Consider the following 9,467-nt stretch of genomic DNA (forward strand, 5'->3'; position numbering starts at 1 on the left):
TGGAACATATTTTCAGCTCATGAATTGATAGAATTAACATAATTAAAATGACAATACTCCCAGAGCACTCAACAAATATAATGTAATCCCTATATTGAAAACTAAGATATATTTAAAATAAGTAGATCAAACACTTAGAGAATTCGAAACAATAAACCTTCATGAATACCTATAGAGATTCTAGGGAAGAAGTTGTGAGGCATCATTTTCCCTAAACTCCAAACTGTACTATTAAGCAGTAATAATAAAAAATAACATAGTACTAGAATAATATTCATTGACTTGAATATCCTGAATTAGATCACTATGTGTGGTCAATTAATCTTAGATAAAGGGGCAAGAAATAAAAGTGGAGCAAGGAAAATTTCTCTAACAAATGGTGGTTGAAAAGTGGTTGTTTACATGCCAAAAAATGAACCCAAAAGTCAAATTAATATGGATTGAAGACTTTTATGTTATACCTGAACCTATAAAGTGCATAAAGATAAACAAGGGCAGTACTCTTCATGACATTAAAGCTAAAGGCATCTTCCAGGATAAAACACCACTGACCAAGCAAATGGAAGCAAAGATAAACATATTGGAGTAGATTAAACTAAGAAGCTTCTCCACCTCAAAGGAAACATAACCAAGCTACAAAGACTCCAATGAAATGAGAGAAATTATTCAACCAATACCCATCTGATAAGGTTTAAATATCTAAGATACATAAGACAATGATAGTACTTAAGCAGAAAAAAATCTAACCATATAAAAATGAGTAGAAAAGATCAATAGAAACTTCATCAAAGAAAAATACAGATGGCCAAAAGGCACCATACACAAAAAATGTTCCACATCATTCATTATCTGGGAGATGCAAATCAAAACAACAATGTAATGTCATCTTACACCACAAAGACTAGCACACATAAAAACAACACATAAAAAAAACTAAACAATCAGTGCTGGCATAATATGGAGAGAAAGGAATTTTCACTCACTGCTAGTGAGAATGTAAACTGGTCCAGAATTTTGGAAAATAATATGAATATTCCTTATAAAAGTAGAATTGAGTTCCCATCTGATTCAGTAATAACTGTCCTTATAACCTAGGGGCCCCAAAACATAGCACAGCAAAACCATCTGCACTCCAATGTTTTTTTGCAGCACAATTCACAATAGCCAGAATCTGGAAACAGCCTAGCCTAAGTATTCAAGATCAGTTGAATGATTAAACAGTGGTATTCTACACAGTCGGATATTATGCAGTTGTTAGGAAAAATGAAGTTAAGAATGTTTTTATACATGGATGTTACAGAGAGTATATGCTGAGTGAAACTACTCAGAGGAATAAGGAAAGACATAAAATGATGGCACTCATTTATGGGATATGATAAAGCATCAGAGAAAGATAGTATGTTAATAATACCTAAAGATAATAGCAGCAAGGTCCAGAAAGAGTGGTTCATGGTGGAAAGCTTGTCACAAAAGGCAGGGGCAAGCAGTCAGAAATAAAGAAGGAACCACTACAACAATGACAGCTGGAAATGATCAGTCTGGACAAGAAATGTGTGATGCCTCCTGCCAACTCTCCGCCATTTAAGTTTGAAGTTATCGAGGAGCTGGCGCATAGACCTCAATCTGTGCTTTGCCAAGATTTGGAAACGACTGAATCAAGGGTAGCAGATGCGGTGACTGGAAGCCCCACACCTCTTCACCCAGTGTGGCCAGTCCACCGAGGCACGTCTGTCCCTTCTATATTGTATACTAAACAGGGGGAGATGTGGGAGATCGAGCACCCCACATATCAAAGGAACTCTGAATGAATTTTCCACCGCCTGTCTGATTCAAGCCACAAAAGTTTGCATAGCCCCGAACCAACAGAAAACTCTGCAAATAAATTTAGCTCAGCACAAAGAATCTGGCTTAACCAGATGCCTTAACCTTTCCATGGAACCTGTTTTTGTAACTGCTCTCAAGCATGTAGTTATTGATATGTTTTTGTAAAGTTTAAATTATGATCCTTATTGCTTGCACAAAAGATAGATCTAAATGGAAAATAGGCTAAACAAATAATTGTATTTGCGTAAATATCATTTAGCTATTTGTTTAAAAATTTGCTTCCCCTCCCCCCATCCTGCCAGGTTCCTCTTTATCCTTCCCGCCATCAAAATGTGTTTATGCTCCCATTGGTTAAAATTGTTGTACTTGTACAAACCTGATTGGTTTATGTTTCAATCCTATGTTACTAAAATAGGCCCTGGATTGAGCTATTATGAAAGGGGCCGTTGGGCTACTGTGAAGGTTAGAAGTGCTCAGGCCATGGGGGTACTGTTGAAAAGATGTGTGCAGAAATAATGTTAACCGTATATTAACTTCTGATCTTCAATAAAAATAAGCTATTATAAAAAAAAAGAAGAAATGTGTGATGAAAGGTTTTAAAGTGATACATATGATCCCCTTCAGTAACAAAAGTGTTAACTACACAGGGCGGGGGAAGGAAGACAGAGAAAGAGAGACAGTAACAGAGAGACTGTCATATCAGCAAGGTGGGGAAGGATTTGAAAAGGAGGAGGGTAGAAAGGAAACTGGAGACACCGGTGTTAGAAAATGTCAATGAAAGTCAGCCATGAACAACTTTGTATTGTATCCCATGCTGATTCAATTAAAATTAATAAAAACAAATAAATACTGTATCATTACAAATAAATAAGGTCACAAATGAATCTTTTTTAGTCTCCAATACTACATGGCCACGCCTCACTATACACCCACGTCTGTTCCTGTCACCCCAGCACTACTGGGATTACCCCGGGTAACCAGCAACAGTGTATATGCTCAAGCTCAGACATAACACTCAGTTGACTGAGTATCATCAGGAGTGGCCCAGGAGCCCCAGACTCTATCTGGGAAACTCCTTCAAAAACAAAACAGTAGCTACAACAAAAATGCATCTGAATGCATTACTATGTTGGCCTGAAATCTTCATAAACTAACTTCAGCTCCTGTTTCTTGTCTCAACTCTATTGAAGATATATTTTTATCTGTGCTTCTCAAATGTGCATAAATGCAAAGATAGTAGTTATAAAATATCTCAGTCATTACAAAGATTTTACAGTATCCAGGACCCAGACAACATTATGGGTTGGTAAAACACTTGGTAAACGTTCCTGGGACTTTAAGTTTTCCTAAAGAAAATTGTTACTTAATTTACATAAATATTGTTGGGCCACACCCAGTGGTACTCAGGGGTTACTCCTGGTTATGCTCTCAGAAATTGCTCCTGGCTCTGGGGACACCATGGGATGCCGGAGATTGAACCCATGTCTGTCCTGGGTCAGCCGTATGCAAGGCAAATACCTTATTGCTGTGCTATCACTCTGGTCCCTACATAAACAATTTTAAAGTATTACTTCTAACAAATAAAATAAGGCATGATCAAAATTCCCATATACTAAATTTTATTGTATATACTTCAATTTGGAGCCACATTCAGTGGTGTTCAGGGCTGACTCCTATCTCTATGCTCAAGAATTACTCATGGTGAGGCTCTGAGATCCAATTGGGTGCAGGAAATTGTGCAGGTTGACAGTGTTCAAGCAAGAATCTTAGCCTAGTGTTATCTTTTGGGTCCCTAAGATATTAGCTTTTAACAGAAATAAAAATAAAATTTGAATAAAATTTTCTTTGATGATAATATATTTCCACTGATATAAAAAATAAAAATAAAATTTAAATAAAATTGACTTCAATTAGAATATTTCAACCCTTATTCTAATCTTTCTTTGGGGGGAAGAAAGGACTCTTAAGCTGTGCTCAAGAGGACTGAGGTCCACTTCTGGGCACAATTTACTGGGCCAGATATCTCAATTCTTAGGACCATAGATGCTGAAATGCTTGATCCTTGTGGTGTACATACCACCAGGGCCACTCTGGTGGTACCCAGAGTTTCCCAGGACTACTATCAGTCTTGTTTGGCAGCCTCAGGCAGACAAGTCTGAAGTTAGATGTTATAGTTTAAACTTAATCTGGAGCCCTTTGTTGGTAAACTTGATCCCAGGTTTTTAATCTCATGTGATGTTTTTACTCTATTCGTTTAGGAACATATATTTGAGAAATTCTTCCTTTGAGGTACCATATTATCAAGATCCAAGAGGCAATTCCTTGCTTCTGTATCTTTGTTCATGAATTCCATCTATTTGAAATTCTTCCATTTATTTGAAATCCTATTTGAAATCCATGAAATATTACTTTCATGGAGAATCCTTAGGAAGTATTGAGTCTGGGTCAAATGTCTCTTACTTCTCCCTCAGCTCTCCTAGTTTTTCTCAAATATATCTTAACTTCACAAGAAATTCCTTATTAGTTGTCTATAACATATTACCATATACATTGACACTGATTATATTACATTTATTTGAAGCACTTCTTTAATTTTCTTCTAAATGGAAAGAGATAGAACTGTGTATTTTGCTCATTTGTGTTCTTTTGACATTTTTATATCTTTTATAAATTTGTGACTAAATAAGATATCAGGTGTGTTTTTGAGAAATTCATGGATTTGTTTATTCTAAAAATTATGACTTACTAACAATCTACTTAAGCTTATAGCAATTTGATATCCTCACACTTCCTTATTGGTCTTGGAAAAAAATAATGTACACTGTCCCTTCCGTGAGAATAAAATTGTTGTAAAAGGGACATCACAACAATTTTGAAATTATATCTAGATTTGAACCCTATATCTGCCAGCTCTCTAATTTCCCAATATAAAAAAGTTATTAATTTATTTTAACTTAATGGAGCATAAATGGGGGCTGGAGAGATAGCAGGGAGGTAAGGCGTTTGCCTTGCATGCAGGAGGACGATGGTTCAGGGCCCGGCATTCCATATGGACCTCTGAGCCTGCCAGGAGTGATTTCTGAGTGTAGAACCAAAAGTGGTCCCTGAGCACTGCCAGGTGTGACTCCCCCAAAAAATAAAATAATAGAGAACAAATTATGATATAAAAAAATGTCTGGTACCTAGCAGGAAACTAAAATTTATTTGTTTTTGATACCTGTAAATTCCTGTTGGTAAAAGAAGAATGACGAATAAATTGAAAGTTATATAATCACCTCTGAATATGCTCATAACATGTGTCAAAAGAAAAGTGTACTGATTAAGTTAAAAGTGAACTATTTGAACTAAGTGATAAAGTAACAAACATCCTGTTCCAGTAGGACACAATAAATATAAACAAATTGTAAAAGTGAAGGCACGCAACATTAGCATTCTGATTGAAGATTCAAAGAAAGAAAAATGCTGAACTATCAGAAAAATCTGCAGATTCTTTTTTTTTTTTTTTTTTGGTTTTTGGGCCACACCCGTTTGACGCTCAGGGGTTACTCCTGGCTATGTGCTCAGAAATCGCCCCTGGCTTGGGGGGACCATATGGGACGCCGGGGGATCGAACGGCGGTCCGGTCCTTCCTTGGCTAGCGCTTGCAAGGCAGACACCTTACCTCCAGCGCCACCTACCCGGCCCCAAATATGCAGATTCTTATAAACTATTAGAATGGTAAGGAATCAGTTTTCTTAGGGCAACTTCCACTGGGCCCATGAGAAAGAGATGTCTATTACAATGTTTTGCACATTTTGAGATATATATATAATATGTATTAAAACATTTATATCTCTACTCATCATAAATTTCTTTTTTTTTTTTCCGGGGCCCACACCCAGTGGCACTCAGGGGTTACTCCTGAATCTAAGGTCAGAAATCACTCCTGACAGGCTCAGAGGACTATATGGGATGCTGGGGATTTAGCTGGGATTTGTCCCGGGTATGTCCTGGGTCAGCAGCTTGCAAGGCAATTACCCTACCACTGTGCTATCACTCCATCATACTATTTTTTGAAAGGAAGGAATTTCTCAAGTTTTCCTTTGTGGACATGATCACTTAAAAAATAAATAAGTAATACATGACTTAAAAGGAACTTGACATTTGATCAAAGAAATTGCATCAAACTTAGTTGTAAGTAAAAATGCCAGTTCATATTTTTTCAGTGAGCACCTAGTGGTGCCCAGGCCTTACTTCTGACTCTGGATTCAGAAGAGCACACTGATGGTACTCAAGGAATCATATGTGATGCCAGGCATTTACCCCAGTTAGTGACACAGAAGACACATGCTTATTTCTCTAGCCCCACACTGTTCTCTTGTCACTAAGCAGGCACTTGATGAAAGAAGAGAGCAGATACATGTTTATGGGATAATTTTCAGTGATAGGAAAAAACCCTCTGCTAAATGGTACCTGGTACTGCTAAAAGGATAGCTGGTATGGCTAAAGGCAAAGGAGCAAAGATTAAGCAACTGAAGAGAGATACTGAAAAATCACATTTACCAGGACCCTTTCACTTCGCACTATAGTCATTGGTGAGATTGGACCCTAGTCTATCTCAGTGTGTCATTTATTTGCTTATAACATTTTCTTCCAATTACTTATTCAACCCAAAGGAAATGCCCTAAAAGAAAGCTCACAGATAGGTTTTGAAGGAGTATTCCTATGTGTTCCTGGCCTTTCTTTCTAGAGTCTTCCATACAAGAATAAATACAGTCAATCTAATGCACTCCTTTATCTGCACTACTTCCCTCTGTACTTTTTTTTTACATTTTATTTTCTCCCTACCACTTCTTCCTGCTTCACAAGTAGACATAAGCAGGTCAATATAGTTAAATGATACTTATGCTTTAAATAGTATTTTAAAATAAGGGCACAAAGTGTATGTAAAGAAAATGTTTCCTTTACTAACTCATTTTTTCCTAACACAAGTAAGACCTGTGAAATAAATCACAAAGTAATTTGGAAAGATACACTTGATAAAAAATACATTCATTTACATATATGAAACCTGTTATGTCATAATTGAGAACAATGCTGATGCCTCTTATTTTCCCCTCCTCTTTACTAATCCTGGTTCTTTTCATAGCAGAAACACAAACGTTAGAAATTTAAATGCCCCTTTTTGAAAATATGCAAACCTCAACTTATTAATATAATATTAGCACACACTTTTTGAAACTACATAAGAATGTTATTCAATCAAATAAGAATAAATTTGCTTATTAATCATTCATTCTATTACATGATACATGGGATCTCTATAAATGATGTATCTTTTATTTTTTTTATTTTTAAAGCCTTTAATATAACCTGATCCGTATTTTTTATTTTTAAGGAAAAGATATCTTAAGGTAACGTGTTAAACCATCAAAGCTCACCATGTCTTTGTTATAAACACCTAGAATAAAGCCGGGGACATTTTATAAAACTAATCGATTCTGTTCTGATTCTACCTACTATGTCACTAGCATAACAGTCATCTTTAGAAAATGTAATTATTCAAATCATGAAAAGACAAAAGTAAGATCTGTGAAAAAAATCACAAAGTAATTTGGAAAGATACACTTGATAAAAAATACATTCATTCAAATATATAAAACCTGTTATGTGATAATTGAGAACAATTTTGGCAGTCAACAATTGATTAGTTTCAGAGGACTTTTATGTAGTCGTGTAATCAAATGTAATCAAATTCTTCTTCACACAGAGCAGTATCCAGATAGACAGTCATGTATCAGTAAGCTAAATATATTTAACAGCAGATGTTTTTCTATATTTCTTCAATAAAACAGTGTGAGGTAGCTAAATAATTCCTTGACTTTACTAAGCAGCAATGAATCTGTGTGGCAGAGACTGGGACTGGCTTGCTTCCTCCTTGTTATATAAAATAACAGGAAAGAGAAGGGGCAAAAAGAAAAAAGAAACGTAGCTATGCCCTATAAGAAAAGACTGACTTTAACTTGACTAGTTGAAGCTTATTACTTGAGCGTGTAAAGAAATCTTGGCATTTATCAGGGATAACTTGATCTGATTTAAATATATGAGCACTTCCACCCACTGTTACAACTACCCACTATCATTGGGGGATGTAGTTCCACACCCAGGCAGCTCATGTCTCTGGTGTATAATTTTGTGAAATTGCTATTACATGCAAAACAGCACATTAGATCAGTGGGTCTTAATGAGTAGCTTGAAATTCGTTCTGGCAGAGGATCTTGGTTCCAGTTGTGTGATGGTGACTTTCAAGATTCTCCTGGCAGCCTGAGACCCCATAGCAATGGTTCTTCCTCGCTTGGGGGATAGCGTAGCATCTTTGGCAAAAGGTGGGACACTCTACATGTGTGTCTGTGATGTGCAACGAAAACAAAAACAAAAAGTGCAGACATTTATTTAGAAGAGGGTGATTACTCCTTGAAGTCCACTGATGAATGCCTGCGTCACCTCCAGCCACTGGCATTATAGAAAATGACAAGTGCTGCTCAAGTTCTTGCTTGTTTTTTTTTTTTTTTTCTTTTCTTTTCTCTTCTTTTTTTTAATTGCTCTCATTTTAGAAGCAGCACCACCAGGAACAAGGACGTTTTTCATATACAGTAAAAATGTACACTATCGCAATGCAAATTTGGATGCGTGCCAACCCTCTTCCCCCCCATCTTCATTTGAATTTAAAGGGGTGGATGAGTGACAGCAAGACTCTGTTCTTCTTCTGACAGGGCTTTGGCAGATCATTGGTTGTCATCAAACCTATTCCATTTCTTGCTCCCTGCCAGGAATTCCACCTACATGCCTGATGGCAATTAGTCCTTTGTAGGTGCTAATGAATAAAGCACAGCACTTCGATTTTAGAGGGATGAAAAAAGCCTATGATCCAGATCTGCAGCGTTCTTCTAAGTATTCTCTTTTCCTCTATGGTGCCCCCTCTTAGGGGCAGTTCTCAAAGGCTTGGGCCAGGCAGCCTGTCCCTTTATCTACCTTCTCACTGCATGTGGACATGGGGAATAGAAATGAGTATTGGTCAGGGAAAAACTGAGCATAAACTATTTTAACTAAAAAGTTACCTATGTTTGTTACAGAGCACAATGTTAATGCTAAGCATCTAGGGCAGACTGTGTTATACACACATTGCTTATAGCAATCATTCAGGCTGAATATCCAAGCACAAACATGCATTAGAAGCAATATCTTGCTTGACATTCTTTTACATTGAATACGTCATTGCATTTTCATTTGTAAGATTTTCATATAACCAAGTATGCCTAAGAAGCCATTAAAATACAGAGTACTTGATACTTTTTTCAGAGATCCTTGTTATAGAGTAAAGGATTAAACCTTGAAATCTAATTTTTGAGTTCTATTTTTAGTGACCCTAATGCTTATACCAGTTTTGGAAATCTGGGGTTCTAAGAGCTCCCCTGTCCAGTCAGATAAAATTCCCCAGAACTAGGTATTTATTGTTAGGGTCTCATTAGACTGTACTCACAATTCATCTGTACATTTATTAAGTTGAAGATTTAAAGCAGACACTTTCCCTTATAATCTCTCACTTATCAGAGATGAACTGATGCTTAAAGCCTTGAAAGTGTAGATGTCTATTTAACTTTTAT

The sequence above is a fragment of the Suncus etruscus genome, chromosome 10 (assembly GCF_024139225.1).
Source record: "Suncus etruscus isolate mSunEtr1 chromosome 10, mSunEtr1.pri.cur, whole genome shotgun sequence".
NCBI classification, from domain to species: domain Eukaryota; kingdom Metazoa; phylum Chordata; class Mammalia; order Eulipotyphla; family Soricidae; genus Suncus; species Suncus etruscus.